Source organism: Schistocerca gregaria, chromosome 6 (genome assembly GCF_023897955.1).
Source record: "Schistocerca gregaria isolate iqSchGreg1 chromosome 6, iqSchGreg1.2, whole genome shotgun sequence".
Lineage (NCBI taxonomy): Eukaryota > Metazoa > Arthropoda > Insecta > Orthoptera > Acrididae > Schistocerca > Schistocerca gregaria.
Genome location: NC_064925.1, coordinates 222,467,889 through 222,483,153, shown reverse-complemented (window position 1 = coordinate 222,483,153; position 15,265 = coordinate 222,467,889). Strand labels below are relative to the sequence as shown.

At 39.2% G+C, this 15,265-nt stretch overlaps 1 protein-coding gene across 1 annotated transcript in view; it reads left to right on the top strand.

Moving 5' to 3' along the window:
* Positions 1 to 15,265, top strand: part of LOC126278809 (neural-cadherin-like) — a 178,321-nt gene that overhangs the window by 142,742 nt on the left and 20,314 nt on the right. The window lies entirely within an intron of this gene.

The following is a 15,265-nucleotide window of genomic DNA, read 5'->3' as shown; positions in this document are numbered from 1 at the left end:
TCTACATAATAAGGGAAACAAAGTATGCTTCTTCAGAAATTATTGCTTTCTGTGGCTAAACCATTTGTCAAAGTATCTCTAAAAACACATTCTGGCTTAACACGATACATGCATTTACTGACATGTAAATGTTAAGAGGGTAAGTCAAAAAGTATCTGCACAATATGTCAATAATTTATTTCAGCAACAGTACAAAATTCGTGATAGAATCATTTTTCAACATAATTACCCCATTTTTCAATACACGTGGTCAATTGTTGCAAAGGCTTTCCAGTACCATCAGAAAAATTGTTTGGTTGGGCATCACTTTCTTTCACCTCATAATCTGCGATGAATAGATAGCTTCACAAGCCATCTTTAAATGAACTAAACAAATTGCAATCCAACAGGGTGAGATCAGGGCTGTTTGTGGTATGCTCCAACATCCCTAAATACGTACTTGGGAGAGTCTGAACAGTATTGGCAGTGGTATGTGAACATGCATTGTCATGCAAAAAAACACTTCATTTGGCAAGAGATTTTGGTGTTTGTTTTAAATTGCAAACTTCAAATTATTTCTGAGTATACCACTGCCTTGTTGACTGTTTACTTTGATCGCTTTCCCCGGTAATGTTCCAGAATTGGCCATTGTGTGTCCCAGAAAACTGTGAACCTCATTTTTTACTGCAGAGTGCTGACTCTTTAACTCCATCTTGGTGGGAGATCTTGAAGTTTCCATTCCATACTCTGGTGTTTGCTCTTTGGTTCAAAGTCATGAACTTGTGTTTCATTCCCAGTGATTTCAAAAACATTTCACCTTCATTACCATGACAGTCCAGTCATTGCTGACAGATTCTCACATTTATGCTCCTTCTCTTCATTAAGTCGTTTTGGCTTCCACTTTTACAAATATTATGAAAACTGAGCCTGTTTGGGATGATATAGATTGATCACTATCAATAATACTACATGACTTTACTCCAGTAAAAACTTTAAGGAGGTCTGCAGTTTACAACAGGATGGTGCACAGTCTGGTAATCTGGAACTCAATATCACCACCATCCTTTGCTTGCTAGCCAAATATTGCTGAGATAAGCTTCTTCAAAGGCTGAAGCACAACCTAACTACCAACAGCCAGAACATAACTCTATCATTACATATTAAAACGATGATTACAGAGACATGTATCCTACATTCCTCACTTGATAAGAAAAATCAAAGTTTTCTTCATGTCATGGTCTAAAAAGACCCTTGAAACATAGAGAAACATTAGGCAGTCAGATTTTGTACTTAGTGTGTTTGCTTTTATTTCATATTTTTCCACCCAAATCGTTCTTAGAGAATATTTTGTAAGAGATGTCTGTAAATGAAAAAGAAAGAATCATGAAGATTTGAGACATTTTTTTACATCTCTCCAAATGATAAATGCATTGGTAAGTTTGTTCTATCCATCTGTTAAATATAATACAAGTTATTGTTTAATATTAGCAGAAAATATGTTTCTACCTTGACAGTGATTAAATTGAAACACTACCCAGAACATATAATAAGAGTCAATTTCTTGTCAGATAGAAGTTAGAACATAATTAATATTAGCATTTGGCTTTGAGGTTGAATAAACAGGTCCAAGATTTGTAGGGCAGAACAATAACCTGGCATTGTTTTGTACATGATTTTCCAATTATTCACTTCAGTAGCACCAGACTGATGGACAATTTTCTATAATTTTTGCTGTTAAACTGATTTTGAAATTACAGATTTTGAACCTGAAATGAGACTCACTTGGCACTGTACTGCTATGCACTCGTTGGGCATGTACATTAACATACTGTTCTGCAGTATTTTGGTTTGGAGGGCACAGCCACCACTACACAAATATACCTTTAACAATGTGAACCAGTGCACATAATATTGATATAATATTTTAATTTAGTTATAATTACGATTAGTGATTAAAATTATCTAAATACACCATGGCTTACATGACAATATATAATTACAGTCTCCGTTATAAAATTTATTAAGTTTACATTGTTTCAAATCATAATTCACATCATACATGGTTTTAACAATTAAAATTAGATAGCCTTAATCATTGACATAATTACTTTAGCTTTCATTTTGCTAACACTTCTAACTGAACTCATTATATAGTATAATTTCATGTGCTTTATTTTACTTCACACGAAAAGAGACAGAGCAAGTATTCACCTGAGAAGCATTGCTTTTACAAAAACTGGGTAAAGATACTATTAATTAATGTTCCATACAACATAATAAATAATAATTAAATGGAACAAAAAATAAGGATGTGTTCATCAATATTTACATGTGCAGTAAAAAGTGTATTGTGTTGTTTATTAAGCTGGCATATTGTGTTCTCCTATTTATTCAGCTTTATCTTTTACATTACACCATACACACCCAGAATTCCATGCATAAAATTTATGCATGATATTCTACAAGAGTATGCATGCAACCAAAAGAGAAGAAGAGAAAACTTTACATGTCAGAAAAAATTTTGACACGTGAAAAACAAGTTTGAGCACTGGCCTTGATTTATTGAAAGTGCCTCTGTAAATAGTTACTATTTGCATTTACTTTTGAAACAAATTAAATTCATGTGACTGCCTGTGTTATATATGATCTGTTAAGACAGCAAAAACAAGTTTAATCAGTCTTCATCCTCTGTCTTCTTTTTTGTTTCTTGGTTCTGCAGTTCATCCATCTGTCCTCAACTCCTTTCCTCAAATTGATGGCTGGTGTGGCTGTGCAGTTCTAGGCGCTTCAGTCTGGAACCGTGTGACCGCTACAGTCGCAGGTTCGAATCCTGCCTCGGGCATGGATGTGTGTGATGCCTTTAGGTTAGTTAGGTTCAAGTAGTTCTAAGTTCTAGGGGACTGATGACCACAGACGTTAAGTCCCATAGTGCTCAGAGCCATTTGAACCATTTTTTCCCTCAAATTGATGATTAAATTTGGCTTTCAATTAACCTCTTTGTTTCCCAGAAAGCTATACAGCTTCATAAGCCTTCAATTAAATTCAGGGTCAAAACAATGTAAAATATTAAATTCATTGGCTTCACAATTATGTGTATTAGTAGAAGCAGCAAGTTTGCCCCTCCTCCTCTTCCTATTAACTGGTGTCATTATTTTTAGCCCAACCAAATAAGTGACAAAAGGAATTGCAAAGCACACAAAGCATGATTGCAGTGTAACAAATTTCTCACTTCAACTAGAAACATAATAATTGAGAAAGCATGTATGTACAATTAACTTAAAAGCATCAGTTTGGCATTTAGTTACAGCTAAACTGCCACAAAATTACTCCATCAACTGTAACTTTCCCATTTCTCTTCTCAAAAATTAATAACAACTCATGTTATCTTATATCTATAGCTGGTGTTTTATGATTGTGACAGTAAAACTTAATATTTTTTTTAGGAAACAGGCAGGCTGCATTGTGGAAAGTGAGAAGTTTGATACTACATGGGAAAAGTGGAAACATAGATAGATGTGGTACAATGGCCTGGTTGACAAAGGAAAAATAGGATAGCATGGGGAATTGATTAGTGAGACAAAATTGAAGAAATAAAATTCCTTGCACCCCCCCCCCCTCTCCCCCCCAAAAAAGGCATATGGATTTATAGCAACATGGCCAGTAATCGAAGTACCGGAATGGCTGTAAGATTGTCCCACACAGCTACAGCATTGTAAAACACAAGTCCTCACAAAACTATTGTAATGATCACAGGAGATCTTAACCAATGAATAACTTAGGTAATATAACAGTAAGCAGCATTTATCATGAGAACACATAGTGATAAATGATGTAAATACAAAGTGAGCTAAGTTGAGAAATTCAAATATGTACAAAATTCACTAACACATGATTAGCAACATAAGTGTCAATCATTTCTTTCTTTCTTTCCATCATATAGTTGGTACTGGTGCTTAAATAGTATGATATATATGCAGTAATTCCATGACAACAATATTACGAAAGGGACAGACCATTTCTCATTATCTTGAGCAGATGTTAAGTCACAAACAGGCACAATAAAAAGACTCCTCAGCATTTCCGCTTCATTATTATTTCATCCTGGACTATCTGCTTTTTAATAATTCCATGAATTTTTCTAAAGTTATACTAATATCAGCTTGTTTTGACAGCATAGTCATTATAGTGCATCATCAGTTCTTGTATTGTATATTAAACATTATCCACAGTAGGACAGTCAGCACAACAGATTAGTGTGTAGTGATACATCTTATTCCTTGAATGAGAGGTATCATTTCCCTAAATACATATTTCAGAGAAAAGATGTTCATGACTGAGAGTAGTCAATAAGTGGCGAGTACCCGATTTTTGGGAGTTGTTTTAAATTGTACATGCTGATACCAGAGCTAACAATCCAGTGACTCTGGGAAGTGGGTAGCAGCCAGAATAATCTACCTGCTGAGGTGGAGATAGGAGTTCCATGGAGTGAGCAGTGTGGATGACAGAGCTTCAAGAAATTTAAGAATGCAAAAGTGTCAAAGACAATTAATGTATTGTAAAACGTAAACTTTTGTGGCTGGAATTGTCACAATTAATAAAATACTCCAGGCTATTATGCCATGGTCAAAGGGATTTCACTTTAAAATTGAAATTAAGTGGAAGTTTTAAAGTGAAATTAATGAATTGTAATGTTAATCATCAAGTTGAATATCAGATCTGTTATGTATACCGTACAAGGCACAGTATATAAGTTGGTAGCTGCCCTCATTTATCATGTATTGAGTTGTAATTTTGAAGGTAATATAAGAAGATGAATTGAATCTCACTTCTTATTTATGTAGTGGAGTGAATGAGAACAAGAAGTTAGTTTTCAGTAGCTTTATCTGCAGCCTGTAAGGAGGCAAAATCTGAGCCAAATTGGAGGAAGAAGTCACACAAATTCAGGGCACAGACTAGCTGTACCCTGATTAACAATACTTAACAGCAACCAAAAATTCACCAAGCAAAATTCATTGTATACAAAAGGTGTGTGTGTGTGGGGGGGGGGGGGGGGGGTTGTGTGTGGGAGCAGAGAGGGGGGGGGGCTAAGGAAGCTCAGTAATGAGGTTATCAGCACACAGCACAAAATTAGTAAAAACAGATGTGATTAAAATCAAGAAAATGTGTGAAAAGAGATAAAAAGCAGTCTGACATAAAATCATACTCACTCTCCCTGAATCTCACCCATAATAATCTGCACAATCACACTAGTTCTCATCATGGAAGGTAGCATTAAAATTGTTCAAATGTCATAAAACTATCAAATACAATTAAGTAAAACAAGAGGAAATATAATCACTTACACAAAACGTGAATGGGTCAGCCACCCTGAAAACGCTTTAAAAATGTCAACCCAAAACTTTAGGGAACAAGTCAGATAATTCACAGAACCTTAAAACTTGTGCCACCCTAACATTTTAAAAATTTTCAAGTGGTAGAGCACAGCAGTCAGTCATCATTTTCTTTCAGGTTTTAAAAATGTCGACCCAAAATTTTAGAGAACAAGTCAGACAATTCATAGATCCTTAAAACTTATGCCATGTTTGCTTGATCGTCAGCTAAAATAGAGGGAAAATATGTTGACAAATGGGCTGCTGCCCTTTGGTTTAAAAATAAAACATAATCTATAAAAAATGTGATGCACAATGGTCTGTACACCACAAACATGACACACTGGGGGATCCTTTTGCCGGAGCAAGGGCCTATGCAAAGACAAGTAAAGAGGACCTCATTCTGCCTGTAGGGCTGGAAGGAAATATGCCAAGGCCAAGTTTTGGACTTCACTGGATGCTGCTTATTGTCTCTCACTTTCAGCCTTGCTTCTTCCCATCAACTCATGACTTTGTCTCTCAGCAGGGGGCCATAAAATGTAGGGGAATGGCACACTGAAGTAACTGAGGAATGACACACTTCCTTGGCTGCTACATCCGTCCTTTTTTCCCTTTAATACCCAACTGCCTAGCACCTAGCAGAAAGACACCCCCTTCTCCAGCCTTTGTAGGTGGAGGAGGACATCCTGGATGTTATGAGCTACTTATCTGCTGAGTACAAGCATTGTTGAGAGTGGAGGATATGAAGCAGTGAAAAATTTATTACTCGTAACACATTTTATCTGCTCCAGTGCCTGCAAGATTACTTATAATTCTACACTGAAGACAGTAAAGTCTTGAGATAGTGTGATCCTGAGGACACAGTCAGGAGATATAACAGAGCAACCAAAGAGTCCCCCTGTTTAGACCCACCTGTAAATACAGTTACAGACTTGAGGTGCTCAGTTAAAATACTATAAATAATTATTAAAAACAAATGCAGGAGTGCAACCTCTCATGTACAGCCTTAAATCTAAAATTCCCATGGGTCTCTGCAGTAACCAGGGTTGTGGGTACCTGGTAATTGTGGTTGTACTTGCTCCACAGCAGGTGACTCCAGCACAGCGGCACAGTCTTCATGCAGATTCAAAACAGTCTTGTTGCTCATGGACGATTGGAGGAAAGATGTTCCAGAGAAGGATGAACAATAGTATGATATGCTGGCAAATGGGGAGCAGTGAGGAACTTGCGAACCTGATGCTCCAAGAGGAGCTGTCAGGTTAGCAGCCTCTAGCAGGGACAGTTAGTCATCAGTAGATTGAAATCTCCTGCATCCACACTGAGAGTGGCTAAGGAATTGCCTCAACTTGAACATCCATATCAAATGACAAACAGCCACTTGCTCCAGGATCTTTCCTATACAGCTTGTTAATGTGACATTCTGATAACTACTGGGAATGTTTTGTCCTTTCCTGGTGCGAGTAGAGATATTAAGATATCAAAATTGCCTCTATTCATGGGTTGAGAAAGGTGCCTGCTTGTGATGTCAAATGAAAACATTTGAAGAGGATTTACTTTGATGCTGCTGTCAAATGCCAAAGCATGCTGTACTGGATATGGTCATGACCAGGTGTAGTATCATGAACTGCAGATAGTGCTGAATCCAGCTCCCACATGAAGAAAGGGCAGTTATAAGATTCAGAATTGTTGGATCTGAAGTCCAACTTGTCCCCCTCCTTGGTCACATGGTAGTGACAGAATACTGAATCCTTGCTGGCCATGGTAGTAGTCATTGAAAAATGCTTTGCCATTGTCTGGGTGATCTCTCAGTACATTGTTTGGAGACACCCATTTGAGTACTGCAGCTGTTGGTAAACAACTGCATTTACCAGAAATCCTGAGAGCTTCACATAACTTTTTAGAACAAATGGAACTGTTGGTAGAGTCCAGGAACACTTTCCATGACTTTTTCTTGCTCTCCTTTATTAGACATTGAGCCTTGACTCTTGTGAATTGAAAGACTACAAGGTTACCTGTTGTCGGACGGCACTTACACACTCACAGAGCTACACAGCTGACCCACACTGCTGAGCAGCACTCATTGGTCCACCGAGCTACAGGTTGCCTCCTAAGATGACCTGAGGAATTTGGGGCAGATAACTCAGTGGCATGGGTTTCTTTTGTGATGTGATCCACTCATTTCTGGACACTGCCTCCATGTTTAAACAAAGCAAGCTGGCTGAAAAGCAGCTGAGATCCATGTTGGTGGTTTCCTTTCAAGTAATGCTCCATCTGCTAGATGGACCAGCAGTAGGAAGTGGTCACTGGAATGTATTTCATCAGCTGCTTATCACTGAGTGGAGTCTGTGAGAGCTGGAGATCAAAAAGAGAATTCATTGACTGAGGACAACACAATACCAGCTGAGAAGCAAGTGGTATTGCTCATGTTGAGGATGTACAGTTCCTGAGACAAAACTCAACCCCTAGGGCAAGTAGAATTTGAGTCCCACAGTGAAGTATGAGCATTGAAGTCTCCTAGTAGAAGAGTTAGGTCAGGGGAATTGTTCTTCAAATGGTTCAAATGGCTCTGAGCACTATGTGACTTAACTTCTGAGGTCATCAGTCGCCTAGTACTTAGAACTAATTAAACCTAACTAACCTAAGGACATCACACACATCCATGCCCGAGGCAGGGAATTGTTCTATAAGGCCTGTGAGAGCCTTAGATTCCATCACTTCCTGTGGAACTAAATACATTGAGCAGATAGTGGTCTTCTTACCCACAGGAATTTCAATGGTTGCCACTTGTAGGTCAGTGACCAAGGAGAGAGCAGAGGTGTGGTGCACATTACTGACAAACACAACAACCCCTCCCTTGGCTCTTTCCCCAGTCAGGTCACCCAAGCAGTGGAGGGTATAACCACCTAGCACACGGCCATCAATAGCTTTAAAATAAGGTTTCCTGTAAACACAAGCACAGGGTGCATGTCTGTACTAGGAGTGTCAGTTCCTTCACATCAGTCCTGAACCCATTCATGTTCATCATATGGTAGCCATTATCATGGTGGTTGCACTTTCACCCTGTTTCTCCACTGCATTGAGGAGCAAGCAATAGATGGAGGTTCAGTCTTGGGGTGAGATTGTTGCCCTGGGCAGTCTTCATGTTGCATTGAATATGAAGCAGAACCAGTAGAGCTGTCAGGTTGAATAATGTAAATACAGTCTGATGGTTTACTACCTGTTTCCTCCTGCACTGGAAGAATCCCATTTGCTTTTTTTGCCTGGTAGGGCTTTGTAGAATCTACCACAACAGTAGTAGTGGAAATGCTGCACTGTTTATCATATTCTGCCTTTGGAGGTGCCAGCAGCTCCACACTGTTGGCCACTGTGGTTTTTTCTGATGTTCCTGGGTGAGGAGGGGGGGGGGGGGGAGGCTTTAGGTTCTGAAATAACTGTACTGTGCACTGACAAAGACAGGCAGTAGTGCTGACACTAGCAACCTCCATTTGTATGGAGGCTTCAGCTGGCAGAATAGCCTTTTTATGAGCTAAAGCAAAAGAGGTAGTGATTGTAGGGAGCTGCATGGCCTTACAGATCTTTTTGGTCTCGCCATACAGGATGCACTTTGTTGTTTTAAGATCCCGTATCTCCCTTTCTTAAAGGTAGATACACAAGTTTCTGCTCCAGACAGAGTAGTTCCCAGAGCAATTTACACACTTCAAAGGAAATGAGTAAATGACACCTTCATGGGTTGCCATACCACATTTGTAACAAGTGGCTTTTCTGTTACATCTTAAAATGGTGTGCCCAAAGCACTGGCACCTAAAATAGCACATTGGGTTGGGAACATAGTGCTGCATGATTAAGCAAAGGACACCTGCCATTATATGATCTGGGAGTTTCACACTATTGAAGGTAAGAATAAGTCTGATTTTACCAGATTCTCATCCACCATTATGATGATATTTTGCACATCATCAGTACCTTCTGGAGACCACTCATCTTTAAATTCTTCTTTCAACATGATACAACACCTTTGCCGTAGTTCAAGGTGTTGTGCAGCTCCTTTTCAGTGGCATATTCTCTAAGGCATTTAGCTTTCTGGAGTTTCATCAATTTTTGGGAACCCTCAGTTTCAGACAACAGTGTTCCATTGCACAGTTTCATGTTGACTGGTTCTGAACTGTTAGCAGTGCCTTTTAACCTTTTCAAATATAGAAAGGTGACACTTTCTCAAAAACTGCTCACTCTCGTTTTAAGTATAAAAAACATATTCTGACCAGCAGCAAGCATTCTGCTAAAAAAGAAAAAGAATAAGAAAGAAAGAAAGAAAAGAAAAAAAGTGAAGTACTATGAATAATCCCTGAGCCACAAGAACTTCCTACATGAGCCCTCATGTTAGATTGGAAGTTGATATCCATCAGTGGTACACCCATTCTGCTGGTAGTTGGTCCCTTGAGCAACTACGGAAATGAAGGTTCACCCAGACAGAAACCTTCTTGCCTGAGTAAGTCTAATACAACTGAGGTGTGGTAGATTCTGCAGAGATTTCTGGCTAAAAACTGTTCTGCCTCAACAGCCACCCACCTCATCAGTACACAGCCCACCTTGAGATTGAGGTATTTTTTACTGAGGTTTTGACCATTGCCATGATGTGGGCAGCTAAACCAAGATCCTCAGTCCTAGTGACACACAACATTCCACTGCAGTGCCACACAGTGTTCACTGAAGAACACCCAGAACTTATGGTAACAGAGGGTTGGTGGTGCTTACTAATCTGCAGCTCAGGAAACCTGAGGTCTTCAAGCCCGTATCCAGCAAATGACTGCTGAGGTGCCTTAGGTGCTGACCAGGAGGCACATTTCGCTTTTCAAATGCCATGGACGAGTGAGCAGTAACCCTCTGTATAAAAGTTAAAATTTCCTAGTGGAAAATATATTGTAGACAAAAGCATTAAATGAGCAAAGCATTACACAGAAATAATTCATCAAATACTCATTCAAAAAATCATTAATTATTATTACTCATAGTGTACTCTCAATTGCACCATGAACCATATCGTAGCAAGATTCAAAAGTTCAAATTAAATTAACACATTGAAACATTGCTACTACCTGATTTTCACAAATACGCTCCACTAATTTTCTCAAAATAGCCAGTGGTTTAATATAGTGAATTTAAATTCCTTAATCACTGTGAATTTATACTGTATTAATCACTAAAAGTAATAATACAATATTAATCATGATTTACTGCCAACTGGCATAAAATAGGTAGCATCAACAGCTTTGGCAGGATAGAAGAAGAAGTAGAAGAAGAAGAAGGTAGCACAGAAAACAAAAATGGAAATAGTGCTACAACAGCTCAAGGCCCTCAGCATGACATGCATATAACATACAAACTTTTTGTGTCCCTCTGAAGATTTACATCAAATAAGCCCTCAGCATTAAAGCAAATTTAACTGGCAAGTAATCTCTAAGCGAAAACAGAATATTTCAGTTCAAATCCTTACAAAAATATGAAATATAGGATAGTTTTCATAGTGTAAAATATTCCCTAGGTTAAAATTGTACACAGTAAAATCAGTAAGTCAACCAGAATAATTTGAGCATAATCCCTTGCACTAACCACTACATAACACAATCAGTAAGTTATTGAGCATAATTGTACATATTTTTCACCATAAAACTTAAGAAATGTAAAAGCAGTAAATATTTGTAGTAAAATATCAATCCCACCACAAAGTATAAGCATTAAATGATCAAAACATACCATAGAAATAAAACATCAAATCATTTCTAGAAAATGCATTAGTCCTCATCCTTTGTAGTATGGCAAAATCCTAGCATGAAATAGACAAAAGCATAAAATAATCATCAAACAATCCTGACACTGCATAAATCGTAACATAAACCTCAACATAACAAAAATTAAGGTTGATCTTGTATAATAAGTCTTTCATGTCGTATGTAAACAAATTTATGTATGTAACTTTTGTTTCTTTGTGATACATTAATCAGTCTGGTTGTTTCTTGACTTACTTAATTGACACAATTGTGGTAATTGTTCCATCACACCCCCATAACTAAACATAATTCTACTTTTACATTTTGCAGATATTATACTTTCAAATTAAAAATGTGTACATTTTCAGCACCAATAGACATGATTCTTCTTCCACATACTATTGCTACTTTATTTTGTTAATGAAAATTCAAATTAACAAATTCTCACATCAGAATCAAACACATCGCACAAGTCAATACTATTTGCAGTGCTACAACAAAATTGTTTCTCATGTGGTTCTTCAATTTCTTCAGGTGTATTTCATGATGAAATAAATCTCAGGTGAACAGCCTAGTGTGAGTGTACAAAGCACAATATTTTGGCAATCGACCTTGTTGCAATCATCAGGTGTGCTGATTTACAGCCAAGGGATGACAGGCAAGAGGTATATATCAGATTCCCCCTCCCCCTCCCTCATGCACTCCCTCTGCCATATGCACCGCTGGCGCCCTCTCGGCCATCCACACTGGGGTTCAACGCCCGGCTTTTCGCCCAGCATTGGGTGTTCCCTCGTATGTCTATGCCCAGAGAGATCTGCCGGCAGCATTTCAGAGGTTCCTACCCCTGCCCTCAAAGTCAGGACATTCTAATCTTCACCTTAATCTAGGTAATGGCTGGTTCCAAAGCTTGGTCAAGGGAATAGCCGCTGCCACAATTCAGTTCAGGTTTTCTTGCTCTGACCTCTACAGCTTTTTTATGATACAGTCAGAATATTTAAAAGTCTGTTTTAGGACCCTGGTCTTGTCAAATACCATGCTGTGAAGTTCTGACAGGTAATGCTCGGTGATTGCAGACTTACTAGGCTGTTACAATCTCGTGTGCTGTTGGTGTTCATGGCATTGTTCTTCAATGGTGTGAACTGTCTGACCTATGTATTCCTTACCGCAATGGCATGGCTTTTTTGTAAACCCCAGATTTACATAGAGCAAGATCATCCTTAACACTGTCAAGAAGTGCTCTGGTTTTAGTTGGAGAGCAGAAGACGGTTTTTATTTCATCATGAAATACACCTGGAGAAATTGAAGAATCACATCACATACATCTATGGGGTGGAGATGCATCACAGTATAAAAAGATTCGAGAAGCTGTGTCATCAAAGAAGTCGGCTACTGAGCTCATTTGCTTTTCTTATGAGGTGCTGAGAAGAGCATGTGGTATCAAATTTTGCTAAGGTAAAGCACCACATTGACTCAGCAGCATCCAAAAAAATCAAGAAACGTGCCAGTGCAGCTTTGGTATGGCTGAGAGTTCACTACACTCGGTGGTGTCTGGACACTATTAATAAAGAACTCCTGCAGCTACACCTATAACTCTCCAGCCACCTCAATTCCTGAACCTGGGAGTAGGTTGATTGTGACACATGGGCCACAGTCGACTGTGTCCAGAAGAAGTGCACCGAACGACAGGCGTCCAATTTCGAATGTATATCGGAGAAACAGCCCTCTGAAGATAAGGGGAAGACCATTATCTGTTTCACAAATATAGAACTGAATAGCAACATGATCTCGGTTCTCAAGAAAGGATTGAACTTTGCTCTGACACCTAAAGATGCACCCATATCCGACATCATTAGTATAGTTGAACAGACAGCGGCTCAACTCCCATCTGAGGCAGCAGGAGAGGTGTGTTGCAAAACCTGCAGGGCCATAACTAGAACTAGACCTATGAAACTGATTATTTCAAAAAAAAGATAGGGTGGCCATTCAGAAGCTGAGAGATGATGCAGACATAGTGGTCCTACCAACAGACAAGAGTAACACTACGGTAATCTTGTCCACCAGGATTACACCAGGAAGATGTGGGACCTGCTAGATGACACTGCATATCATGAGATTGACACCAATCCTACCAAGTGGGTTAAAGGGAAACTATCGAGCTTCTCAAAGGTTCTGGCTTCCCTGAAGAGGTCACAAAGAAGTTACAACCCAGTACCCCTGTTCCTCCAAGGCTTACCGAAAGTCCAAGAGGAACACATCCCTTTATGTCCTATTGTCAGCAATATTGGTGCCCCAACATATCCTCTCACCAAGTACCTCAAGGAGCTGCTCAGCCCTCACATGGGGATATGCCCACACCACATCCGTAACTCTTCAGATTTCTTGGGATGCCTCAACCACCTTACAATTAAGGAATCTGACATACTTGTGAGCTTTGATGTAGTTTCCCTGTTTACTAGGGTTCTGTTACCTGAATCTCTGGAGCTCAGAGATTTGATTAGAAAATCAACGATCTGTTCAGACATGTTTCAATGTCAACATACTTTCTATTTGACAGTGACTACTATGAGCAGATCAAAGGTGTTGCTGTGGGGAGTCCTCTCTCTACCATCATCTCTAACATGTACATGGAACATTTTAAGGAAGAAGCCTTGGAGTCAGCGCATCTAAAAACCTACCTGTTTCTTCAGATATGTGGATGACACATTTGTTACTAGGTCTCATGGAAGAGACAAGCTGACGGAATTTCTCACACATCTCAACTCAAGGTACAAGAATATCAAGTTCACCATGGAGGTAGAATCGGATAGGATGTTCCCCTTCTTGGGTGTTCTCATCAAACGACAAGATGATGGCAGCATGTATAGAAAGAAAACTCACACTGACTTATACTTACATGCAGATAGCTGCCACCACCCTGCTCAGAAGAACAGTATGCTTAAAACTGTTGTACACAGACCTTGCACCCTCTTGATGAGGACAGTCTCCAACAAGAATTGGCCCATCTGAAGTCCATGTTCCTGAGGAATGGTTATAAGGAAAGGCAAATCCAGGATGCTCTACGTCTGACACTCTCAACACAACTGGCAGAAACTAATGAAGGACCTAAGGAAAACACAGCCACGGCATTCATTCCATTTTGTGGGGCCTTATTGGGAAAAGTTGGATGCATTATATGCAAATATCAAGTAAAAACCGTCTTCTGCACTCCAACTAAACCCAAAGCACTTCTTGAGAGTGTTAAGGATGACCTTAGTTTACATAAATCGGGGGTTTACAAAATACTGTGCCAATGTGGTAAGGAATACATAAGTTGGACAATTCACACCATTGAAGACTGATGCTGTGAACACCAATGGCACACAATATTGCAGAAGCCTAATAAGTCTGAAATCGACAAGCACTGCCTGTCAGAACTTCATGGCATGGATTATGGGAAGACCAAGGTCCTGACACAGACTTTGAAATATTGGGACTGTATCATCAAAGAAGCTATAGAGATCAGAGTAAGAAAACTTGAACTGAATTGTGGCAGCGGCTATTCCCTTAACCAAGCTTGGGAACCAGTCATTACCCAGATTAAGATTAAGATAGAAATATCCCAGAATGTACTGACTTCAAAGGCAGGGGGAGGAACCTCCAAAACCTTGCCGGCAAACCTCCCTGGGCACTGACCTATGTGGGGACACCCAGATGCTGGGCAACAAGCAGGGTGACAAAAACTGGCACGGACAGCTGAGAGAGTGCCCACAGCATGTACAGCAGAGGGAACGCCCAAGGGAGGGGGAGGAGAAATCTGATATATACCACATGCCTGCTGTCCCTTGGCAAGACATCAGCACACCTGATGATGGCAGCAAGGTCAATTGCCAAAATATTGTCCTTTGTACACTCACACCAGGCTGTTCACCCAAGATTTATTTTGCCAAAATTGTTTCTGGTTATTTTTAAACTTCTTACAAAAATTTTTCTGGTACTTTTTTCCATCAGTCAAGCAGTAGTTGTTAAAGAATGTAAATAATATTTCCACAGTAGATTGATTTTTACAACATTTGAATGGTCTTTCCCAAAAAATTCTCACACACTATGTTTCAAATACCTTACTGTACTTACTATTGATAATTCAACTATTTTTTGACAACACAAATACAACAC